Source organism: Balaenoptera acutorostrata, chromosome 9 (assembly GCF_949987535.1).
Source record: "Balaenoptera acutorostrata chromosome 9, mBalAcu1.1, whole genome shotgun sequence".
Taxonomy (NCBI): domain Eukaryota; kingdom Metazoa; phylum Chordata; class Mammalia; order Artiodactyla; family Balaenopteridae; genus Balaenoptera; species Balaenoptera acutorostrata.
This window is the reverse complement of record NC_080072.1, coordinates 31057603-31084429: the sequence shown is the minus strand read 5'-3', so window position 1 is coordinate 31084429 and position 26827 is coordinate 31057603. Positions and strand designations below refer to the sequence as shown.

At 37.1% G+C, this 26827-nt stretch overlaps 1 protein-coding gene across 8 annotated transcripts in view; it reads left to right on the top strand.

The window, feature by feature from the left end:
• Positions 1-26827, top strand: part of METTL15 (methyltransferase 15, mitochondrial 12S rRNA N4-cytidine) — a 361764-nt gene that overhangs the window by 158006 nt on the left and 176931 nt on the right. The window lies entirely within an intron of this gene.

Here is a 26827-nt window from a genome sequence, read left to right as displayed (position 1 = left end):
AATGACAAGAGCAGAAGAATTTCTCTATCCATTACAGTGGTTGATAAGCATCCTGTATAAGATCTGACATTACCTCTCTTAGTTTCACAATTCTGCATTTTAATATTTTGGGCAAAAGGAGAATTGCATTGCCCAACTGCTAAAATAAAATCCAGTGACTCATACATCTATTCTAAACAACCAGCTAACAAAGGGTATGTGATGTATAGGTTATTCCACTTTGTGAATGCTAACTAAATCAGCCTGAGGGGCTTATTGAAACATTTCATCTTTTCTGCTGTTCACCACCATAAACCTCTTGAACCTAAGTATAGCTAGGAGGTGCTTTATTATAGCCTTTCTGTCTGAAGCCAAAGTTGTTTCACAGCTGTGTTCCATGATGAAAGTTTTCCAAGGCAAAAATATAGCTCCTGCAGTTATTTAACAGAATTCCAGTGGTAAATTCTTCATCTTGTTGGACCATCTGAAACTCTACATCATTTTTATTTACCAAATGTAATAAGATTTTTTTTAGTAGTTCCTATTAAGTTACTTTAAGTAGCTAAAGATGTAGAAAAAAGGAATATTTGTATAGCTTATAAAAAGAACCTAATATTAGTTGCCTCTATCTTAATATTATACATAGTTTAAGGAATAAAACTTAATTATAAATTCACTCAGATTGATATTTAGAGGTCATAAAGCAACTATTTTATAACAATTTAATAAAACTATAGTCTATTTAGCTCTTAAGAGTTGACCAAGTCTTTAATTTTTTAAGCTGCATACCTCAAGGCCTCAAAGCCCTTCCAACTTACCACTGAGATTCCTGTAGGAAAGTACAAGTAAAATCTTGCAGGTTATGTGAGCATAAAATATTCCATGATTTTCTTCGCCAGAACGTTTATCCTAGCAGGCTGACATCACATTCACCCTGTCTTCTGTCCCTTCCTTTCTTCCTACTCCATACTCACTAACACATCTCCACCTTATCCTTTCTGTCATTCTTTAACTAGCTATGTTCTCTGTCTCCCATTTTGGAAAGAAGAGCAGTGAGAAGTCAGATTTTTTTTTTTATTGATAAGAAAATCCAGAATTTTCTGTTCTGAAAATGAGGACTCGAGGTAGAGGGCATCCTAGAGATCATCCAGTCAAAAAGCCTCATCTGATAACTGAAGAAACTAAGGCTCAGGGAGGGTGAGCAATTTCCTCGAGAGTACAGTGGCAACGTCAGTGCTGATCTAGAATTTGGAAGTTTGTGAATTTGAGGCATCATTAGGAATCTGCCTTTAAGAAATTAAGCTAACTTCTCTGTCTCCGAACCCTAATCTGTAAACTTGGGGAAATAACACTGTGGTATTAGATAGAAATTATTTGAAGATGTAGAATAGGTACATAAGTATTTTCAGAAAGATTATGATGTGAAAAGCATATTAGGGCTATGAAAAATGATATACTAAAAATGAGAATTTTCATGTATGTGTAGATAAAACCCAATTTTTGTAAATGCCATTAAAAAATTGAGTTCTCTATAATGAATCCATTTTTAAGGCTCATATCAGCCCATTTTAATACAACTTTATTGATGATAATATAATTCTTTGGAGAAGGGAAAAACAGAAAAAAATGGTTTTCCATTTTGTGCTTATTTATTCAAAAAATATCTTGGGAGAGGCTGCTATATACCAGGCATTTTACTAAGTACTGAAGGTAGAATGGGGAGCAAATCAGATAGAGCCTTTGTGTTCATGAAACTTACAGGCTAATAAGTGATGGAATAAAAACATGGGGTAATAAACTTGTACTTATAGTAGAAACACTCTTATTTATTGTAGTCTGAAGTTATGATTGTGTGGCTAATAGAAAGAGTTGCTTCAAGTGGAGAATTATAGAACCTACACATATATGTATATATACACTATACATACATATATATAAATATATATATATATGGACATGATTGGGTCCTAACTGCAGTCCCACGAAATCCATTCTTACATAAACCACACCCATGGCATATATTCTTTTTTTTTTTTTAACATCTTTATTGGAGTATAATAGCTTTACAGTGGTGTGTTAGTTTCTGCTTTATAACAAAGTGAATCAACTATACATATACATATATCCCTGTATCTCCTCCCTCTTGCATCTCCCTCCCACCCTCCCTATCCCACCCCTCTAGGTGGTCACAAAGCACTGAGCTGATCTCCCTGTGCTACGCGGCTGCTTCCCACTAGCTATCTATTTTACATTTGGTAGTGTATATATGTCCATGCCACTCACTCACTTTGTCCCAGCTTACCCTTCCCCCTCCCCGTGTCTTCAAGTCCATTCTCTACGTCTGCGTCTTTATTCCCGTCCTGCCCCTAGGTTCTTCAGAACCTTTTTTTTTTTTTTTTTTAGATTCCATATATATATGTTAGCATATGGTCTTTGTTTTTCTCTTTCTGACTTACTTCACTCTGTATGACAGTCTCTAGGTCCATTCACCTCACTACAAATAACTCAATTTCGTTTCTTTTTATGGGTGAGTAATATTCCATTGTATGTATGTGCCACATTTTCTTTATCCATTTATCTATTGATGGACACTTAGGTTGCTTACAGTATGTCCTGCCTATTGTAAATAGAGCTGCAATGAACATTGCGGTACATGACTCTTTTTGAATTATGGTTTTCTCAGTGTTTATGCCCAGTAGTGGGATTGCTGGGTCATATGGTAGTTCTATTTTTAGTTTTTTAAGGAACCTCCATACTGTTCTCCATAGTGGCTGTATCAATTTACATTCCCACCAACAGTGCAAGAGGGTTCCCTTTTCTCCACACTCTCTCCAGCATTTATTGTTTGTAGATTTTTTTATGATGCCATGGCATATATTCTATAAGCTCTAATTTTATTTTTATTAAAATGAAGTAAGAATTTAAAGATACTTACAAAGTAATCTGAATGAACATATTTTCTAGATTTTCATTATTTTTGTCTTAATAATTACCTCACCCACATCTAATTTGATTGCATTTTTATGTGACTCACCTTTATAAGAGAAAAGTTTCCAAAGTCTTCAACTTAGTATTCATGGAAACAGCAGCAGTCTTTCCTTTTGCATTCATATTTCACCAGTTCATGTGATATTTCATTAAACTATGTGTTGACAATATAAGTGCTCTGGGCTGTAAGCATACAGTTCTTTTGGTGGGAGCAGGACTATGTGGAATTCTAGGTAGTAGAATACAATTTGTTTAGTAGAGAAAGGGATTAATCTGTCAAGTACATTAAATAGAAGTCTCTTAAGAGAGCTGCTTCATAAGGAAATATGGGAAGCAATGGAGGGCCCAAGAAGGTTCCTATATTAGTTTCATAGTACTGCTATAACAAAGTACCACATACTAGGTGGCTTAAAACAACAGAAAGTTATTCTTTCACAGTTCTAGAGGCTAGAAGTCCCAAACCAAGGTATCAGCAGGGCTCTGGGGGAAGAGCTTCCTTGACTATTCCTAGTTTCTGGTGGTTGCCAGCAGTCCTTGGTATCCTTGGCTTGTAGATGCATCACTAAATCTCTGCCTCCATCGTCACATAGTGTTCTCCCTGTTCATCTGTCTTTGTGTCCACATTTCCCTTATTATAAGGACACCAGTCATGTTTGATATAGGGCCCACCCTAATCCAGTATATACTCATCTTAATTTGATTATATCTGCAAAGTTCCTATTTCTAAATAAAGTCACACTCACTGGTTTCCAGTGGACATGAACTATGGGGGACACTGTTCAACCCCATACAGTTCCTAAGCAATATCTTTATTTAACAAACATGTATTTTAGCAGGCTATAATATTCAGTGATTATATTTGAATGTCTTTTCTGGTTCTTAATAAATTCATACTAAACATGTTCATTATTATCAAGGACTTTGGGAAATATGCCACTGTTCCTGACACATAGTAAAAGGCACGTATGGACGAAAATATAAATCACTTCCTTTGCTTTCAAAAAGCTAATCATCTATCAGAACAAGAAGGACCACCACACTTGTAATCACAATATACTTAGTGGAATTATATAATAATTAAAGTGATTAAGCTGTATTTATAAAACCTAAAGCCTAGTGCCTTTTGCTAGTACAAATAACTACAGTTCTAGTATTCTTCCAGATCATGGGAGCTCCAGAAGACAGGTTTGGGGCTCTAGGATGGAATAGAACACTTACAACTACCATGAATTTCTTTGTAAATTACCAAATCAGCAATTTGTAAGGTAATTCCAAAAACAACCTGAAGGACTTCACTGATTATATGTACTATTCAGAACTCCTAGCCAGGAATTTTCATATAAATAACACATATACAGTGTTGTATATAGTGTTCCCTTCACTAAAGTTCCCTACACCTACCCTTTCCTGTGGCTAATGTCAGCTCTTCCTTTTGAGCTTAGTTGAAATGTCACTTCCTTTAGAAGTTTTCTCCAGTCCTACACAAATTAGTTGAGATTCTCTCCTTTTTGCTGCCATAGCACTGTATTAGCCTGTCACAGCATTTATGCTGTTCTTGTTGCTTGTTTACTATTTATCTTTTCCTCTAGACCTATACTGTCCAGTACAATTGCCACTAGCCACATGTGTCTGTGGCGCTCTTGAAATGTGGTTGCTCTAAATTGAGAGGTGCCGTATATGCAAAATACACACCAGATTTTGAAGCTTAGTTTGAATAAAGAATTTAATATGTCTCAAAAATTTTTGTGTGCATTATATGTTGAAATGGAAACAGTGAATCTCCGATACCAAAATGGTCTAACAACGTTAACACTAAAGTACTCAGGTAAATTAGAAAACACACATTGCCCTCCCTTATAATTTTGGGATACTCTGAAGAAAAATAATACTCTGATAAAATATTTTTACTAATAAGAATCTTTAAAGATGGGAAATGGTACATATAAAAATACTCAAGCTCCTCAGGAAAGAAATTTATGCACTTAATTTTGACAAAATGGCTGTGGTTTTAGATTTTGCAGAATTAATGTATATCCGATTTGTGTAGGCTTAAAAATGGTATTGGTTCTGGATATCCCTTTGAATAACAAGGTCTGATTATTTTCCTCAATAAGCTGTTCATATTTCATTAGAGCTATTCTGTATTCCATTTCTCTTTCAATTCTCTGGATACATCAGGGAAAAAAAAAGTCCTTTAATATTAAATTCAGTAGGTGAAATGAAAGACTTCATTTAATTGTTTATGATTTTCAAAATGATTTAGAATTCATCCTAGATCAAAATAAATGTATGTGATAAACTTGAAAAAAATAATAACCTTAATTATTAAATTAAATCTAGTTTAATGCGAAGTTCTTAGTTCAAGTCCTGGTTCTACAGCTTGCTTTCTGTGTAAACTTGAACAGTTCTAGACCTTATCTTTCTCGTCTTGAAATGGAAGTGAATAATATTTATGATGATGATCATTGTTATTTAGCAAACATAACCCTACTAATTATATTTTACTTAAATGAATATTGAAATTCACTTGCAGTTTCCAAGCTCATGCAAAAATCAAAGAAGTATACTGATACCTCCTGTGTTTCAGGTCACTGGGATTTAGATTCAAATTCACAAAATAGATAATTAATCCATTGATTATCAGTGACTTATACTATCAATTTTTCAATGGGAAAAAGGCGACGGGAGGAAGCTTCTTAGATATGTCTGATTCTTGTTGATTAAATATATAGACATTATTCCCTGACTAAAACTTTTATGTAACCTTTATTCTGACTCATGTACTGGGTACATGGCCAGAGCTTAATGAATGCCTGTTGAACAAATAAATCAATAAAAAGATGTATATGTTCTCAGCCAAAGTAAAATAAAAATTCAGGAAAAAAAATTGTAAGTTGTTAGGTGTTACTGAGAATCAATTGTACTCTGCCCTTCACATTGAAGAGTGAGAGACCTAAGCATCAAAGTCCTCAGTATCAGTTAAAGCAGCATGAGGAATAGGTGAGACTCCCCAAGACATGGAATCAAAAATCCTGAAGTTCTATTTCTGGTTTTGTGATTTATTTGCTTTGTGAACTTAAATAAGTCACTTATCTTCTCTGATCCTTATTTTTTCATCTGGAAAAGAGGGATAACTAGTAACTGCTATGACCAATAAATGAGATGATATTTGGAAAGTTCTCTGTGAATTTTAAAGTGTAAATACACTTGTAAGTGTTTTATTCTCTTCTCTATCCAGAACTAGGGTGATCCAGAGAGCAAATAAGTGCACTAGTTAGAACCCTGAGTGTGGTCTTCTACCCTGGAATTCCTGTCCACAGCCAAGTAGTGTGATCTCTGATAGGCCGGTTGCTTCATTCCAAGATGTTCTTCCCTTAGAGGTTGGTTATGTGAGTTTTAGAAAGAATAATCATCTTTTTCTGCATTGGTAAATATAAGGTGTATCTTTCCACAGTAGCATTGATGGCTCATGCCTCAACTTGTGTTTGAAATCACTGTCTTTTCCTAGCAAAATTTTGTTAATTCAGAGAGAAACCTTTGAAATAAAAAATAAAGCATTCATTAAGAAATGGGCATTGCTATCAAATTTTAGTAGAACATAAACTTTTTCCTGATAAAGCTAATCAGACTAGTTTGCCATCCCTTTTCCATTTTAATAACCTACATGTTGCTTCCTCCATCTTCCCCAAAAAGCACTCTTTGTATTAATGTTGCCATAATTAAGGAATAAATGAAGATGTCAGGGTTCAATTATCACTCTAGTGGAGAACGGTATGGTCAAGCCTACAGCTGAATTTGGATGGCTTGCCAGTGAGTCATAGTTGTCATTGCTACTGCCTATGATAGTACACTTATTCTTCTGTCATTTTAGATTTCTTCAGTTCAATCTGTCATACACTGTGTGTATTGGTATGGTAACTTCATGCCAACTAAATTAGCAAATGACATTTCATAAGTAAACTTATTTCTTTTTTTAAAAATTTAATTTAGTTAATTTATTTTTTATACAGCAGGTCCTTATTATTTATCTATTTTATACATATTAGTGTATATATGTCAATCCAATCTCCTAATTCATCCCAACACCACCCCACCCCCTGCTTTCCCCCACTGGTGTCCATATGTTTGTTCTCTACATGTATGTCTCTATTTCTGCCTTGCAAACCAGTTCATCTGTACCACTTTTCTAGATTCCACATATATGTGTTAATATACGATATTTTTTTTTCTCTTTCCGACTTACTTCACTCTGTATGACAGTCTCTAGGTCCATCCACATCTCTACAAATGACCCAATTTCGTTCCTTTCTATGGCTGAGTAATATTCCATTGTATATATGTCCCACATCTTCTTTATCCGTTCGACTGTCAGTGGGCATTTAGATTGCTTCCATGAGCTGGCACTATTGTAAATAGTGCTGCAGTGAACATTGGGGTGCATGTGTCTTTTTGAATTATGGTTTTCTCTGGGTATATGCCCAGTAGTGGGATTGCTGAGTCATATGGTAATTGTATTTTTAGCTTTTTAAGGAACCTCCATACTGTTCTCCATCGTGGCCGTATCAATTTACATTCCCACCAACATGCAAGAAGGTCCCCTTTCCTCCACACCCTCTCCAGGATTTGTTGTTTGTAGATTTTCTGATGATGCCCATTCTAACTGGTGTGAGGTGATACCTCATTGTAGTTTTGATTTGCATTTCTCTAATAATTAGTGATGTTGAGCAGCTTTTCATGTGCTTCTTGGCCATCTGTATGTCTTCTTTGGAGAAATGTCTATTTAGGTCTTCTGCCCATTTTTGGATTGGGGTGTTTGTTTCTTTAATATTGAGCTGCATGAGCTGTTTATATATTTTGGAGATTAATCCTTTGTCCATGATTCATTAGCAAATATTTTCTCCCATTCTTAGGGTTGTCTTTTCATATTGTTTATAGTTTCCTTTGCTGTCCAAAAGCTTTGAAGTTTCATTAGGTCCCATTTGTTTATTTTTGATTTTATTTCCATTACTCTTGGAGGTGGATCAAAAAAGATCTTGCTGTGATTTATGTCAAAGAGTGTTCTTCCTATGTTTTCCTCTAAGAGTTTTATAGTGTCTGGTCTTACATTTAGGTCTCGAATCCATTTTGAGTTTATTTTTGTGTATGGTGTTAGAGCGTGTTCTAATTTCATTGTTTTACATGTAGCTGTCCAGTTTTCCCAGCACCACTTACTGAAGAGACTCTCTTTTCTCCATTGTATATCCTTGCCTCCTTTGTCATAGATTAGTTGACCATAGGTGCGTGGGTTTACCTCTGGGCTTTCTATCTTGTTCCATTGATCTATGTTTCTGTTTTTGTGCCAGTACCATATTGTCTTGATTACTGTAGCTTTGTAGTATAGTCTGAAGTCAGGGAGTCTGATTTCTCCAACTCTGTTTTTTTCCCTCAAGACTGCTTTGGCTATTCAGGGTCTTTTGTGTCTCCATACACATTTTAAGATTTTTGGTTCTAGTTCTGTAAAAAATGCCATTGGTAATTTGATACGGATTGCATTGAGTCTGTGGATTGCTTTGGGTAGTAGAGTCATTTTCCCAGTATTGATTCTTCCAATCCAAGAACATGGTATATCTCTCCATCTCTTTCTGTCATCTTTGATTTCTTTCATCAGTGTATTATAGTTTTCTGAGTACAGGTCTTTTACCTCCTTAGGTAGGTTTATTCCTAGGTATTTTATTCTTTTTGTTGCAATGGTAAATGGGAGTGTTTCCTTAATTTCTCTTTCAGATTTTTCATCAGTAGTGTATAGGAATGCAAGAGATCTCTGTGCATTAATTTTACATCCTGCTACTTTACCAAACTCATTGATTAGCTCTAGTAATTTTCTGGTGGCATCTTTAGGATTCTCTATGTATAGTATCATGTCATCTGCAAACAGTGACAGTTTTACTTCTTCTTTTCCAATTGTATTCCGTTAATTTCTTTTTCTTCTCTGATTCCCATGGCTAGGACTTCCAAAACTATGTTGAATAATAGTGGCGAGAGTGGACATCCTTGTCTTGTTCCTGGTCTTAGAGGAAATGCTTTCAGTTTTTCACCATTCAGAATGACGTTTGCTGTGGGTCTGTCATATATGGCCTTTATTATGTTGAGGTAGGTTCCCTCTAGGCCCACTTTCTGGAGAGTTTTTATCATAAATGGGTGTTGAATTTTGTCAAAAGCTTTTTCTGCATCTATTGAGATGATCATATAGTTTTTATTCTTCAGTTTGTTAATATAGTGTATCACATTGATTGATTTGCATATATTGAAGAATCCTTGCAACCCTGGGATAAATCCCACCTGATCATGGTGTATGATCCTTTTAATGTTTTGTTGGATTCTGTTTGCTACTATTTTGTTGAGGATTTTTGCATCTATATTCATCCTTGATATTGGTCTGTCATTTTCTTTTTTTGTAGTATCTTTATCTGGTTTTGGTATCAGGGTGATTGTGGCTTCGTAGAATGAGTTTGGGAGTGTTCCTTCCTTTGCAATTTTTTGGAAGAGTTTGAGAAGGATGGTTGTTAGCTCTTCTCTAAATGTTTGATAGAATTCACCTGTGAAGCCCATCTGGTCCTGGACTTTTGTTTCCTGGAAGATTTTTAATCACAGTTTCAATTTCATTACTTGTGATTGGTCTGTTCATATTGTCTATTTCTTCCTGGTTCAGTCTTGGAAGGTTATACCTTTCTAAGAATTTGTCCGTTTCTTCCAGGTTGTCCATTTTACTGGCATAGAGTTGTTTGTAGTAGTCTCTTAGGATGCTTTGTATTTCTGTGGTGTCTGTTGTAACTTCTCCTTTTTCATTTCTAATTTTATTGATTTGAGTCCTCTCCCTCTTTCTTGATGAGTCTGGCTAATAGTTTATCAATTTTGTTTATCTTCTGAAAGAACCAGCTTTTTGTTTTATTTATCCTTGCTATTGTTTTCTTTGTTTCTATTTCATTTATTTCTGCTCTGATCTTTATGATTTCTTTCCTTCTACTAACTGGGTTTTGTTTGTTCTTCTTTCTCTAGTTCCTTTAGGTGTAAGTTTAGATAGTTTATTTCAGATTTTTCTTGTTTCTTGAGGTGAGCTTGAATTGCTATAAACTTCCCTGTTAGAACTGCTTTTGCTGCCTCCCATAGGTTTTGAATCATTGTATTTTTATTTTAATTTGTCTCTAGGTATTTTTCGATTTTCTCTTTGAGTTCTTCAGTGATCTCTTTGTTATTTAGTTATTGTCTAGCCTCCATGTGTTTGTGTTTTTTGCGTTTTTTTCCCCTGTAATTTATTTCTAATCTCATAGCGTTGTAGTCGCAAAGCATGCTTGATATGATTTCAATTTTCTTAAACTTACCAAGGCTTGATTTGTGACCCAAGATGTGACCTATCCTGGAGAATGTTCCATGTGCACTTGAGAAGAAAGTGTATTCTGCTGTTTTCGGTTGGAATGTCCTATAAATGTCAGTTAAATCTATCTGGTCTATTGTGTCATTTAAGTTTATATTTCCTTATTAATTTTCTGTCTGTATCATCTGTCCATTGGTGTAAGTGAGGTGTTAAAGTCCCCCACTATTATTGTGTTACTGTCTATTTTCTCTTTTATAGCTGTTAGCAGTTGCGTTATATATTGAGGTGCTCCTGTGTTGGGTGCATATATATTTATAATTGTTATATCTTCTTCTTGGATTGATCCATTGATCATTATGTAGTGTCCTTCCTTGTCTCTTGTAACATTCTTTATTTTAAAGTCTCTTTTTTCTGATATGAGTATTGCTACTCCAGCTTTCTTTTGATTTCCATTTGCATGGAATATCTTTTTCCATCCCCTCACTTTCAGTCTGTACGTGTCCCTAGGTCTGAAGCGGGTGTCTTGTAGACAGCATATGTATGGGTCTTGTTTCTGTATCCATTCAATGAGCCTGTGTGTTTTGGTTGGAGCATTAATTATTCACATTCAAGGTAATTATCGATATATATGTTCCTATTACCATTTTCTTAATTGTTTTGGGTTTGTTTTTGTAGGTCCTTTTCTTCTCTTGTGTTTCCCACTTAGAAAAGTTCCTTTAGCATTTGTTGTAGAGCTGGTTTGGTGGTACTGAATTCTCTTAGCTTTTGCTTGTCTGTAAAGCTTTGATTTCTCTGTCGAATCTGAGTGAGATCCTTGCTGGGTCGAGTATTCTTGGTTGTAGGACTTCCTTTTCATCACTTTAAATATGTCATACCACTTCCTTCTGGCTTGTAGAGTTTCTGCTGAGAAATCAGCTATCAACCTTATGGGAGTTCCCTTGTATGTTATTTTTTGTTTTTCCCTTGTTGCTTTTAACAATTTTTCTTTGTCTTTAATTTTTGTCAATTTGATTAGTATGTGTCTCGGCATATTTCTCCTTGGGTTTATTCTGCCTGGGACTCTCTGCACTTCCTGGACTTGGGTGTCTATTTCCTTACCCAAGTTAGGGAAGTTTTTGACTGTAATCTCTTCAAATATTTTCTTGGGTCCTTTCTCTCTCTCTTCTCCTTCTGGGACCCCTATAATACGAATGTTGGTGCATTTAACATTGTCCCAGAGGTCTCTTAGGCTGTCTTCATTCCTTTTCATTCTTTTTTCTGTATTCTGTTCTATGACAGTGAATTCTTCCTCAGTTATTCTGTTATTGATTCCTTCTAGTGTATTTTTCATTTCAGTTATTGTATTGTTCATCTCTGTTTGTTTGTTCTTTAATTTTTCTAAGTGTTTGTTCTTTAATTCTTCTAGTTCTTTATTAAACATTTCATGCATCTTCTCAATCTTTGCCTCCATTCTGTTTCTGAGGTCCTGGATCATCTTCACTATCATTATTCTGAATTCTTTTTCTGGAAGGTTGCCTATCTCCACTTCATTTAGTTGTTTTTCTGGGATTTTATCTTGTTCCTTCATCTGGTACATAGTCCTCTGCCTTTTCATTTTGTCTGTCTTTCTGTGGATGTGGTTTTCATTCCACAGGCTGCAGGATTGTAGTTCTTCTTGCTTCTGCTGTCTGCCCTATGGTGGATGAGGCTATCTAAGAGGCTTGTGCAAGCTTCCTGTTGTGAGGGACTGCTGGTGGGTAGAGCTGGGTGTGGCTCTGGTGGACAGAGCTCAGTAAAACTTTAATCCATTTGTCTGCTGATGGGTGGAGCTGAGTTCCCTCCCTGTTGGTTGTTTGGCCTGAGGCAACCCAGCACTGTAGCGTACAGGCCCTTTGGTGGGGCTAATAGCAGACTCCAGGAGGGCTCACACCAAGGAGTACTTCCCAGAACTTTTGCTGCCAGTGTCCTTGTCCCCACGGTGAGCCACAGCCGCCCCTGCCTCTGCAGGAGACCCTCCAACACTAGTGGGTAGGTCTGGTTCAGTCTCCTATGGGGTCACTGCTCCTTCTCCTGGGTCCTGATGCACACACTACTTTGTGTGTGCCCTCCAAGAGTGGAGTCTCTGTTTCCCCCAGACCTGTCAAAAAGTCCTGCAGTCAAATCCAGCTAGGCTTCAACATCTGATTCTCTGGGAATTCCTCCTCCTGTTGCTGGAACCCCAGGTTGGGAAGCCTGACATGGGGCTCAGAACCTTCACTCCAGTGGGTGGACTTCTGTGGTATACTTGTTCTCCAGTTTGTGAGTCACCCACCCAGCTGTTATGGGATTTGATTTCATTGTGATTGCACCTCTCCTACAGTCTCATTGTGGCTTCTCCTTTGTCTTTGGATGTGGGGTGTCTTTTTTGGTGAGTTCCAGTGTCTTCCGGTCGATGATTGTTCAGCAGCTTGTTGTGATTCCAGTGCTCTCACCAGAGGGAGTGAACGCATGTCTTTCTAGTCTGCCCAGTAAACTTATTTCTTATTTTAATAAGTAATCTTTCTGAGAGACATTCTGTACAAGAAGTCCAACTCAAAAGAGAATGAAATGAAATGTGGAAAAAAAAAGAAAGACTAAAACCTTAAAATCTTTCTCCTAAAAAATCTAGCTATCCTCAGTTTGAAGTACCAAGTAAGAAGCAGGAAATGCCAATCCCAAGTGACTGTGGCCCAACCATAATTTAATAGTAATAATGCTAGCTCACACTTTTTGAACAAATACTAGAAACTACCCTAAATTATTTTCCAGTGTTAACTCAGTCCTCACAACTACCCATAAGGCCAGTACTGTTTTTATCCCCATTTTACAGATGAGGAACTGAAGCACAAAGAGGCTAGATAACTTGTCTCTTGTCAAGTGGAGCTGGAATTGAAAGCTAGTAATTTCACTCTAGACCCTGTGCTCTTATTTATGACACTACTCTTAATCCCTTTCTTATGATTAAGGTACAGCATGAATTGCTGCTGGAGAATGCTGATAGCTCAGTCTTCCAGGATCTCACACACTCATATAGGAAACAGTCATGTAAGCAACTCACTCTGTCACCCTGTAATAAATGCTATGTATAACAGAGTCAAGAACAAAAATGTATGGAAATCCAGAGAAAGGAGCAACTGATTTTGATGTGCTGAGAAGGTTTGAGTTATTGAGGAGAGGGTTTGGGTAGAAGTTATAGACAAAGAGACGTTTGAGTTGGGCCTTTTAGAGGGAGAGTGATGGCTGTTTATAGAAAAGAACCTGGCCCCCAGTAGAAACTTATTAATTACAGAAATGAAAAAAATCAATGAACAAATAAATGAAGAAGCAGGTAAGATTTCAGAGGGCTGTGAGGAAGAGAAGACAGGCAATTGAGGGTCCTATCCCAGGACCCAACACACTTCAAATCCCTGGGATTCTCCATTATCTTGGGATCTTCTATCCTAAATGTGACCTTGAATTGGGTCAGATTCTTAATTTAGAATAACCAGGCCCTCAAGGTTTTCCTGATTATAGCTGAATTTCAAACTGCTTCTATGGGACAAGAGAAGGGAAATGCATCCTTTTACCTCATTACTCCATTTCTTATTATTTTATACTTTGTATGCTTCTGCAAGTGAAAATCAAAGTGATATGCTGGCATTATAGCAGTTTTCCCATTGGTATTAATTTTGTAAGGATGCATATAAATAGCCTGGCCATTTTGTCCTTCTCTCTATAAATTTAAAAAAAGAAAAAGAGAAAAGAAGAGAAAGAGGAAGAAGAAGAAGAAGAAATGTTATTTGTTCCTGTAACTAGTTATTGAGCAGTTTTAAGAATTTGGTGGTAAATATGAGAGCTCTCTATTTGAGAATCAAGATCAAGCAGTCTTATATATTAATTGTACTACCATTTTGTTTCTGAGATTGACATGATTCAGATCTTGTCTAGGTATCTTGTAAGTATAATAACAAGTCTTTACTTCACCCCCAAAGTACTAAGAGGATCAACAGTATGCAGCACCATTCCTAAAAGTAGTAGTTTCAGATGTCAGTGATTATATGTTGGGAATATTCTTTGAAGACAAGCATCTGTTTTCATTTTCAGAGTTTAAAATGTTCAAATCATCCCAAAAGAATGTCAAAGAAAGAGAACCCCAAATGTTAATAGGTTGACAGAGATCAACAATTATATTTCTAGGGCTGGGAGGAGAAATAGTGAATGAAATAGTAGTTTTGATGTCCAAACTTTAATCATAACTAAAAATTAAGAATAATACTTCAAAATTATTTTCTGTGATATCTTTTGCTTTGTGCCAACATTGAGATATTATAGAATATTTGGAAAAGGTATTCCTCGAATAGAAAATAGTAGGAATCTATACTAACTTTTCATATGTTCTTATCTTTTCCTCATCCCTTTATTTTTGTTAAGAATATTAACAGTTTTGCCATTTTTCAAACATTTTAATTTATTTTATCCCTTTAATGTTTGTGTGGCTATATGTTGCTTCACATATTTTTTTATTACTTGGAATCACTGCTACCATATCATAAACTGGAGAACAGATAATTTCCCTTTACATTTGTATGTAGTACCCATCTGCATATAGCACTCAGTAAGCAATAGGAAATATTTACTGACTTCCTACATTATTCTAATGTAAAATTATCCATTTAATGACTTTCTTATCAGCTGGACTATTAACTCTATAAGAGCAAAGATTAGATATATCTTCTTTATTGCGTGATCCTCAAGACCTAATATAGTATTTGGCTTATAATACATGTTCAGTTAATACTTCTTGAATGAATAAATTAATGTCCATTTCTTTATAGTTTTTATGATGTTTAGAAAATAGATGAGATTAGAGACAACTAATAGAAGTCTTATAACCAACTAATTTCTTCAGCATATAGGCACTTTCTATTGTTAGGTAGACTCAGACCTACAATGATAAGAGAAACTACAATAATTTTTTTGACACTTGTAATATCTTTCCTGTTCTCTAAAGGGTGAATTGGGTTCAATATGCCATACAATGCTGGGTCAGTCTTCTATATTTTCAATTTCTTCATTAGCAAAGCAGAGAATTTGAACTAACATTGAGATGAGACATCTGTTTCACATATACATTATATATTAATTTAATCATCAGTGTTTGTTGTGAGTCCACTTTGTGCTAGGCACTAATGAAGTCACATGAATGATTAAGACAAAGCTTTCATCTTCTAAGAATTAACAAAAAAAATGATCTTTCCTAGATAATAGTCTTCACAGTTAGTGCTTATTTGGATATATCAACATATTTACTTTTTTTTCCCCTTAGCTACAATTCCCACTCCTTTCTGAGCAGTTTCCTTCTTACCCAAGTACATATTTTGAGATATTTCAGTGAAGATCTATGAGAGATACATTCTCATACTTTGTTTAAATCTGTCTTTATTTTGCCCTAACTTTTAAATGATAATTTAGTTGTGTATAGAATCAAGAGATTTATAGTTATTTTCACTTAATACTTTGAAGATATTATTCCATTGTCTCTTGACATCTGTTATGGTCGAGAAAAAGTCTAATTGTCATTATTTTATAGTTGGTCCTTTTCTTTTTCTTGTTACCTTTCAGATTGTCCTCTCATTGATGTTTAATTGTGATGTGGTTGGTTGTGACTCAATTTTTATTGGTCATTAATGAAACAGAATGAACTTCTTTAATATTTCTTCAATCCTGGAAATATCAGACATTATTTCTTCCCATATTTACTTTCTCTCATTCTCCCAACTCCTATGCAACAGTTATTCACCATGTCACTCACATTTCCCATGTCTTTGTCTCTCTATGTTACAATCTAGGTAAGATTCTTTTCTGGTCCACTAAATCTCTCTTAAGATATATCTAAGCTGCTGTTTAACCCATTTGTTGAATTCAGTAGTTGCTTCTTAAAGTTCTAATTTTTTTCTAAGTACTCTTGTTCTTATTGTTTCATTATAGCCTTTATTGATTATTTAAAATCTTAATTTATTTTAAATATATAAATATATACAGTTATATTCATGCTCATTTTTTCTGTTTTTTCCAGTTCTTCCTATTTGTTTCATCTGCTGATTTTAGACACACACACACACACACACATATCCCCTTTGGGAACCCTGCATGTGATTTAATGCCTCCTTCTTCATTTCTTCCCTTCCTCTTTCCTACCCAATCACCTACCAGACAAACAAAAAGTGTCATGTTGGTAAGTTCTTTTAGGTTGCTGAAGTCAAAGACACATTTAAGCAAACTTCAGTAATAAAGGGTTGTTATTCTAAGCTTTGCCTGATAATTAAAAGGAATTGTTATCAGACTATTCATGTTAATAAGAAAGTTATCTAAGCAACATAGCCTGGTCTCTGAGAGACTAGAAGATGACTCAGGAGCTGTTCAGGATACTACACAACTTCACACTAGACTATCACGTTGTAGCCTCAACAGGAAACGGCTTTGGCTCTGTGCTGTCGTAAATTGTCATTATTTTGGTTTGGCTACTCTTTATCTCCAACTTCTATGATTAACTTTTTTTTTAGGGTTACTAGTTTCTGCTTACTCAGATCTTTTAATCTGTTTTTACTGCCTCATGTCTTCTACGTATATGTGCTTTTACTGTATGTTTTAGTAAACATACACTCACGTAATAGATGCCCCCTCAGAGTCATAATTATTGAAATAATGCTTCAAGGAAAAAGTAGTTCCTGAAAAAGCCCATAACTAGTGGTAAGTTTTTTGGTTTTGGGGGGGGGGGTTGCCTTTAAAAGAAAGGTTTATTTGTGTCTATTTGCCTTTAAAAAAAAAGGTCTATTTGGGAATTCCCCGGATGTCCAGTGGTTAGGGCTCTGCACTTCCACTGCAGGGGGCATGGGTTCGATTCCTGGTCAGGGAACTAAGATTCCACATGCCACGCTGTGCAGCCAAAGGAAAAAAAAAAAAAAGATCTATTTGTGCCTACCTATAGTAAACAAGTATTGAGAGATTCATTGTATAACTATTGTATAACAGTTCTAGTGTGTCACCAAAGCATGATAAAATTTACAGTTTCCCAGAATTTCCAGTGGCAGTGAAATTGCTTCTCTGTCCAAGACAAATGGCCTTGTTTTGAGATCCTTCCACCTACCACCAAATATAAGGCTACTTCTGTTGAAACTTCTTTCCTTCTCTCTATAGTGTCAGCCTTAGCAGGTTCATCAGATAGAAAGATAGATAGATAGATACATAGATAGATAGACACATAGTTAGATACATAGACAGACAGACAGACATGGCTCTGGCTCAGATCACATTTCTAAGCTCTACTCCCACATTTCCAGTGGCCTGCAGGACATTTCTACCTGAATTTCTTGTTAGTACCCCAATGTCAAAATGGGTAATAGGGAAAATTAATTATTTTCTCCAACAAAACCTTTTTTCCTTCCTGTGTTTGTTGTGCTAATGATAGTACCTGACTTCCATTCAGTTGCTGCCAACCAGCTGGCTGACCATGCAGATCTGGCTTTTGACTCATACTACCACTGATGACTAATGAGCCTCCTATTTAGACTGTTCTTGGTTCCCAACTAACTTGATTTCTTTCACGTTCTATACCTGCCTAACTACGGCTAACCCTAGTCCTGACCAGATTCTGCTTCATCTTTTACCATTCAGGGCCCAATTTTCTTACTCTTCCATCTTTCCTTTACTAACACAGGTATCGTTCATTTGCATCTTTAACTCTTCTCATGCAATATTGTTCTTGTCCATTTCCTTGGGAATCTTGGAGTACCGCCCCACCCCACCAAGGTCCAGATTTTTATCACCACCCACTGTCCAAGTCTAAATTCCCTGACTCTTAATTCCCTACTCTGCCACTAATTGACTGTTATTCAAGACAAGTCATTTTTCACTCTGGTCTCAGTTGTAAAAGGAGAGTGAATTAGACCTCCCAATCTCTAATGTTTTATGAAACTATAAAAGGCATTTTTCTAGCCTACAGCATGGAAACTTCAGAGATATCTTTGAATCATTTCTTTCTAAGCCCCCACCCACAATTTTCCATGTGATCAGTTTTTAAATTCTATCCTGATCCTGGCTCTTGATTCACTCCTCTCTTTTCCACCCCTATCACTACCACTGTTTATCCCTTGTTTAGACTATTACAATAGCCTCCTTAAAGATCTACCTGCTTTCACTCTCCTCACTCAAATCCATCGGTTACACATATTTTGGAGTGTCTGCCCAGCCTACACGCTCTTTCCTTGCAATTGCATAGATTCCCTACCAACTCCCAATACCTGATAAAGAAAGGGTAGGACCTACATAACCATGTTTACTATACCAGGTTACCCCAGAAGCAGCTGATTAAAGAGTCATGGAAATTAGATACTTGTCTCAAAAATTTGAGCCGGGGGAACCTTCAAGATGGCAGAGGAGTAAGAAGTGGAGATCACCTTCCTCCCCACAAATACATCAAAAATATATCTACATGTGGAACAACTCCTAAAGAACACCTACTGAATGCTGGCGAAAGACCTCAGACTTCCCAAAAGGCAAGAAAATACCCACGTACCTGGGTAGGCAAAAGAAAAAAGAAAAAACAGAAACAAAAGAATAGGGACGGGACCTGCACCTCTGGGAGGGAGCTGTGAAAGAGGAAAAGTTTCCACACACTAGGAAGCCGCTTCACTGGCAGAGATGGAGGGTGAGCAGGAGGGAAACCGGAGCCACAGAGGAGAGCACAGCAACAGGGGTGCAGAGGGCAAAGCGGAGAGACTCCCGCACAGAGGATCGGTGCCAACCAGCACTCACCAGCCTGAGACACTTGTCTGCTCACGCACCGGGGTGGGTTGGGGCTGGGAGCTGAGGCTCAGGCTTCGGAGGTCAGATCCCAGGGAGAGGACTGGGGTTGGCTGCATGAAGACGGCCTGAAGGGGGCTAGTGCGCCACAGCTAGCCGGAAGGGAGTCTGGGAAGAAGTCTGGACCTGCCGAAGAGGCAAGAGACCATTGTTTCGGGGTGCATGAAGAGAGGGGATTCCTTCTCCTTGTGCCCACAGAAGGCAGAGCACCGCCTAAGTGAGCTCCAGAGACGGGCATGAGCCGCAACTATCAGCTCAGACCCCAGAGATGGGCATGAAACGCTAACACAGCTGCTGCAGCCACCAAGAATCACGTGTGCAAGCACAGGTCACTACCCACATTCCCCCCCCACCCCCAGGAGCCTATGCAGAATGCCACTGCCAGGGTCCCAAGATCCAGGGACAACTTCCCTAGGAGAACATGCGACACGCCTCAGGCTGTTGCAATGGCACACTGGCCTCTGTCGCCACAGGCTTGCCCTGCATTCCAGTTATGACTACCATATCCCTCCCTCTCCCCAGCCTGAGAGAGCAAGGAAGCCCTAATCATCCGCTGCTTTGACCCCCTCCTGTCTGGGTGGGGAGCAGACGCCTGAGGGCAACCTACATGCTGAGGCAGGGCCAGAACCAAAACTGAACCCCAGGAGCTCTGCAAACAAAGAAGAGAATGGGAAATTTCTCCGTGCAGCCTCAGGAGCAGCAGACTAAATCCCCACAATCAACTTGATATACCCTGCATCCATGGAATACCTGAATAGACAACGAATGTTCCCAAAATTGAAGCAGTGGACTTTGGGAGCAACTGTAGACTTGGGCTTGGCTGTCTGTGACTGATTTGTTTCTGATTATCATGTCTATCTTAGTTTAGTTTTTAGTGCTTGTTATCATTGGTAGATTTGTTTATTGGTTTGGTTCCTCTCTTTTTGTAATTATTATTTTTAAAATTTTATTATTATTATTTTTCTTCCTTTATTTTCTTCCTTTTTTTTCTTCCTTTATTTTCTTCCTTTTTTTTCTTCCTTTTCTTCTGAGTTGTGTGGCTGACAGGGTCTTGGTTCTCCGGCCAGGTGTCAGGCCTGAGCCTCCAAAGTAGGAGAGCTGAGTCCAGGGCAGTGGACCACCAGAAACCTCCCAGCCCCACATAATATCAATTGGCGAGAGCTCTCCCAGAGATCTCTGTCTCAGCACTATGACCCAGCTCCACCAAATGACCAGCAAGCTCCAGTGCTGGACGCCCCATGCCAGATAACTAACAAGACAGGAATACAACCCGACCCATTGGCAGAGAACCTGCCTAAAATCATACTAAGTTCACAGACACCCCCAAACACATCATCGTATGTGGCCCTGCCCACAAGAAACACAAGATCCAGTCCCACCCACAAGAACACAGACACCAGTCCCCTCCACAAGGAACCCTACACAACCAACTGAACTAACCTCAGCCCCTTGGGACAGACACCAAAAACAATGAGGACTGCTAACCTGCAGCCTGTGAAAAGGGGACCCCCAAACACAGTAAGTTAAGCAAAATGAGATGACAGAGAAATATGCAGCAGATGAAGGAACAAGGTAAAAACCCACCAGACCAATCAAATGAAGAGGAAATAGGCAGTCTACCTGAAAAAGAATTCAGAATAGTGATAGTCAAGATGATCCAAAATCTTGGAAATAGAATGGAGAAAATACAAGAAACGTTTAACAAGGACCTAGAAGAACTAAAGAGCAAAGAGACAATGATGAACAACACAATAAATGACATTAAAAATTCTCCAGAAGGAATCAATAGCAGAATAAATGAGGCAGACGAATGGATAAGTACCTGGACAATAAAATAGTAGAAATAACTACCACAGAGCAGAATAAAGAAAAAAGAATGAAGAGAATTGAGGACAGTCTCAGAGACTTCTGGGACAACATTAAATGCACCAACATTCCCATTAGAGGGGTCCAAAAGAAGAGAAAAGAAAAGGGTCTGAGAAAATATTTGAAGAGATTATACTTGAAAACTTCCCTAATATGAGAAAGGAAATAGTCATTCAAGTCCAGAAAGCACAGAGGATCCCATACAGGATACATTCAAGGAGAAACATGTGAAGACACTTATTAACTAAACTATCAAAAATTAAATTCAAAGAAAAAATATTAAAAGCAACAAGGGAAAAACAACAAGTAACATACAAGGGAATCCCCATAAGGTTAACCACTGATCTTTCAGCAGAAACTCTGCAAACCAGAAGGGAGTGGCAGGACATACTGAAAGACATATTTAAATTGATGAAAGGGAAAAACCTACAACCAAGATTACTCTACCCAGCAAAGATCTCACTCAGATTCGACAGAGAAATTAAAACCTTTACAGACAAGCAATAGTTAAGAGAATTCAGCACCACCAAGCCAGCTTTACAACAAATGTTAAAGGAACTTCTTTAGTCAGGAAACACAAGAGAAGGAAAAGACCTACAAATACAAACCCAAAACAATTAAGGAAATGGGAATAGGAACATACATATCGATAAACACCTTAAATGTAAATGGATTTAATGTTCCAACCAAAAGACATAGACTGGCTGAATGGATACAAAAAGACTGGTATATATGCTGTCTACAAGAGACCCACTTCAGACCTAGGGACACATACAGACTGAAAGTGAGGGGATGGAAAAAGATATTCCACGCAAATGGAAATCAAAATAAACCTGGAGTAGCAATTCTCATATCAGACAAAATAGACTTTAAAATAAAGACTATTACAAGAGACAAAGAAGCACACTGCATAATGATCAAGGGCTCAATCCAAGAAGAAGATATAACTATTATAAATATTTATTCACCCAACATAGGAGCACCTCAATACATAAGGCAAATGCTAGCAGCCATAAAAGGGGAAATCAACAGTAACACAATAATAGTAGGGGACTTTAACATCCCACTTTCACCAATGGACAGATCATCCAAAATGAAAATAAATAAGAAAACACAAGCTTAAAATGACACATTAGACAAGATGGCCTTAATTGATATTTACAGGACATTACATTCAAAAACAACAGAATACACTGTCTTCTCAAGTGCTCATGAAACATTCTCCAGGACAGATCATATCTTGGGTCACAAATCAACCCTTGATAAATTTAAGAATATTGAAATCGTATCAAGTATCTCTTCTGACCACAGTGCTATGAGACTAGATACCAATTACAGGGAAAAAAACTGTAAAAAATACAAACACGTGGATGCTAAACAATACTCTACTAAATAACCAAGAGATAACTGAAGAAATCTAAGAGGAAATCAAAACATACCTAGAAACAAATGACAATGAAAACACGAAGACCCAAAACCTGTGGGATGCTGCAAAAACAGTCCTCAGAGGGAAGTTTATAGCAATACAGTCCTACCTCAAGAAACAAGAAAAATCTCAAATAAAAAACCTAAACTTACACCTAAAGCAATTAGAGGAAGAAGAATAAAAAAACCCCAAAGTTAGCAGAAGGAAAGAAATCATAAAGATCAGATCAGAAACAAATGAAACAGAAACAAAGAAAACAATAGCAAAGATCCATAAAACTAAAAGCTCATTCTTTGAGAAGATAAATAAAAGTGACAAACCATTAGCCAGACTCATCAAGAAAAAAAGGGGAAGACTCAAATCAAGAGAATTAGGAATGAAAAAGAAGTAACAACTGACACTACAGAAATACAAAGGATCATGAGAGATTACTACAAGCAACTGTATGCCAATAAAATGAACAATCTGGAAGAAATGGACAAATTCTTAGAAAAGCTCAAACTTCCAAGACTGAATCAGGAAGAAATAGAAAATATGGACAGACCAATCACAAGCACTGAAATTGAAACTGTGATTAAAAATCTTCCAACAAACAAAACCCCAGGACCAGATGGCTTCACAGGTGAATTCTATCAAACACTCAGAGAAGAGCTAACAATTTTCCTTCTCAAACTCTTCCAAAATGTAGCTGAGGGAGGAACACTCCCAAACTCATTTTGCGAGGCCACCATCACCCTGATACCAAAACCAGACAAAGATGTCACCAAAAAAAACTACAGGCCATTATCACTGATGAACATAGATGCGAAAATCCTCAACAAAATATTAGCAAACAGAATCCAGCAACACATTAAAAGGATCATACACCATGATCAAGTGGGGTTCATCCCAGGAATTCAAGGATTCTTCAATATATGCAAATCAATAATGTGGTACACCATATTAACAAACTGAAGGATAAAAACCATATGATCATCTCAATAGATGCAGAAAAACCTTTCAACAAAATTCAATATCCATTTCTGATAAACACTCTCCAGAATAGGCATAGGGGGAACCTACCTCAACATAATAAAAGCCATATATAACAAACCCACAGCCAACATCATTGTCAATGGTGAAAAACAAACCATTTCCTCTAAGATCAGGACAAGACAAGGTTGCCCACTCTCGCCACTATTATTCAACATAGTTTTGGAAGTTTTAACCACGGCAGTCAGAGAAGAAAAAGAAATAAAAGGAATCCAAATTGTAAACTAGTGAAACAGTCACTGTTTGCAGATGACATGATACTATACATAGAGAATCCTAAAGATGCTACCAGAACACTACTAGAGCCAATCAATGAGTTTGGTAAACCAGCAGGATACAAAATTAATGCACAGAAATCTCTTGCATTACTATACACTAATGATGAAAATCTGAAAGTGAAATTAAGGAAACACTCCCGTTTACCATTGCAACAAAAAGAATAAAATACCTAGGAATAAAGCTACCTAAGGAGATAAAAGACCTGTATGCAAAGAACTATAAGACAGTGATGAAAGAAATTAAAGATGATACAAACAGATGGAGAGATATACCATGTTCTTGGATTGGAAGAATCAACATTGTGAAAATGACTGTACTACCCAAAGCAATCTACAGATTCAAAGCAATCCCTATCAAACTACCAATGGCATTTTTCACAGAAGTAGAACAAAAAATTTCAGAATTTGTATGGAAACACAAAAGACCCCGTATAGCCAAAGCAATCTTGAGAAAGGAAAATGGAGCTGGAGGAATCAGGCTCTCTGACTTCAGACTATACTACAAAGCTACAGTCATCAAGACAGTATGGTACTGGCACAAAAACAGAAATATAGATCAGTGAAACACGATAGAAAGCCCAGAGATAAGTCCATACACATATGGTCAACTTATCTTTGACAAAGGAGGCAAGAATATACAATGGAGAAAAGACAGCTTCTTCAGTAAGTGGTGCTGGGAAAACTGGACAGCTACATGTAAAAGAATGAAATTAGAACACTCCCTAACACCATACACAAAAATAAACTCAAAGTGGATTAAAGACCTAGATGTAAGGCCAGACACTATAAAACTCTTAGAGGAAAACAGGCAGAACACTCTGTGACATAAATCACAGCAAGATCCTTTTTGACCCACCTCCTAGAGAAATGGAAATAAAAACAAAAATAAACAAATGGGACCTAATGAAACTTAAAAGCTTTTGCCCAGCAAAGGAAACCATAAACAAGACGAAAAGACAACCCTCAGAATGGGAGAAAATATTTGCAAATGAAGCAACTGACAAAGGATTAATTTCCAAAATATACAGGCAGCTCAGGCAGCTCAATATCAAAAAAGCAAACAACCCAACCCAAAATGGGCGGAAAACCTAAATAGACATTTCTCCAAAGAAGATATACAGATTTCCAACAAACACATGAAAGGATGCTCAACATCACTAATCATTAGAGAAATGCAAACGAAACCACCATGAGGTATCACCTCACACCGGTCAGAATAGCCATCATCAAATATCTACAAACAATAAATGCTGGAGAGGGTGTGGAGAAACGGGAACCCTCTTGCGCTGTTGGTGGGAATGTAAATTAATACAGCCACTATGGAGAACAGTATGGAGGTTCCCTTAAAAACTAAAAATAGAACTACCATATCACCCAGCAATCCCACTACTTGGCATATACCTTGAGAAAACCATAATTCAAAAAGAGTCATGTACTACAATGTTCATTGCAGTACTATTTACAATAGCCAGGACATGGAAGCAACCTAAGTGTCCATGACAGGTCAATGGATAAAGAAGATGTGGCACATATATACAATGGAATATTACTCAGCCATAGAAAGAAGCAAAACTGAGTTATTTGTAGTGAGGTGGATGGACCTAGAGTCTGTCATACAGAGTGAAATAAGTCAGAAAGAGAAAAACAAGTACCGTATGCTAATACATATAAATGGAATCTAAAAAAAAAAAATTGTTTCTCAAGAACCTAGGGGCAAGACAGGAATAAAGACGCAGGCATACTGAATGGACTTGAGGACATGGGGAGTGGGAAGCGTAAGCTGGGACAAAGTGAGAGAGTAGCATTGACATATATATACTACCAAATGTAAAATAGGTAGCTAGTGGGAAGCAGCTGCATAGCACAGGGGGATCAGCTCGGTGCTTTGTGACCACCTAGAGGGGTGAGATAGGGAGTGTGGGAGGGAGATGCAAGAGGGAGGGGATATGGGGATATATGTATATATACAGATGATTCACTTTGTTATACAGCAGAAACTAACACACCATTTTAAAGCAATTACACTCCAATAAAGATGTTTTTTAATAGTTTTTTGAGTCAAGAAAACCAGAATCTATAATTATATGGTATTGGATGTAGAATTAGGACCAGATTTGCCTCTCTTTCAATCAAGAGCAAGGTGAAAGCCATAGTTAGGAGAACTGGGAACCAAGAACAGAGTGAAGGAGACTAGTTTGCAGAAAGAACAGACATCTAGAAAATGGAGTTGTTCAGAGAAACACACAGAAACAAATGCATGCACAAACACATGTGTGGAAGGAGTGCTTGCCTGATAGCTTTCTAGTTCCTTTAAGGCCTAGTGCTATTTCCTGTAATTGACTTCCTGTGATTCATACATTTCCTTTTAATGATTGTTTTTTATCTTAAGTTATTTGAGTAGACTTTGTTCCATTCTTTAACCTCCAGTCAACCCCATAGGACATCACGGCTTTACTAATCATGTCATTTACTTGTTCAAAAACTTTCAATGGCTGTCCTTTGCTGATACATTTAATCCCAGACTCCTAAGCTTGATATAATATATTTGGGTCCGTTCTCTGGTCCAAGACATTCTTTTCACACTTCTCTCAGCATCATCTGTATTCTTGCCTAACTGTTCTATTCTTTTCCCTCCAAGCATGCCTTATACATTTTTTGCTTATGTTTTTTATTGTGCTATGTCTTCTACCTGGAATAAAAAAACTCTCCTTCCATCTCCACTGGTTGAAAACCTCTCCACCATTAAAGCCCAACTTAAATGACACTTTATATTTTAATTATTCCATCCTTGATCTCCCAAGTTGGGTATGACCTTTGATTTAAACTACTATAGCAGTTTGTTCATCTTTCATCTTCTTTATGGCAATGTGGCATGACAAGACAATATAGGCTTTAGAGTCAGGCAGAGCTGCATTCAAGTCCTGGTTTTGCTACTCAGTGGTTGTGTAACTTTGCCAAGTTATTTAATCTTTCCAGGCCTCAGAGGGAGAAACAGTTAATAAGCAAATAATCATTCAAATAAATAGATAATTATAAATTGTATAAGTGTTATGAAGAAAACATATAGGG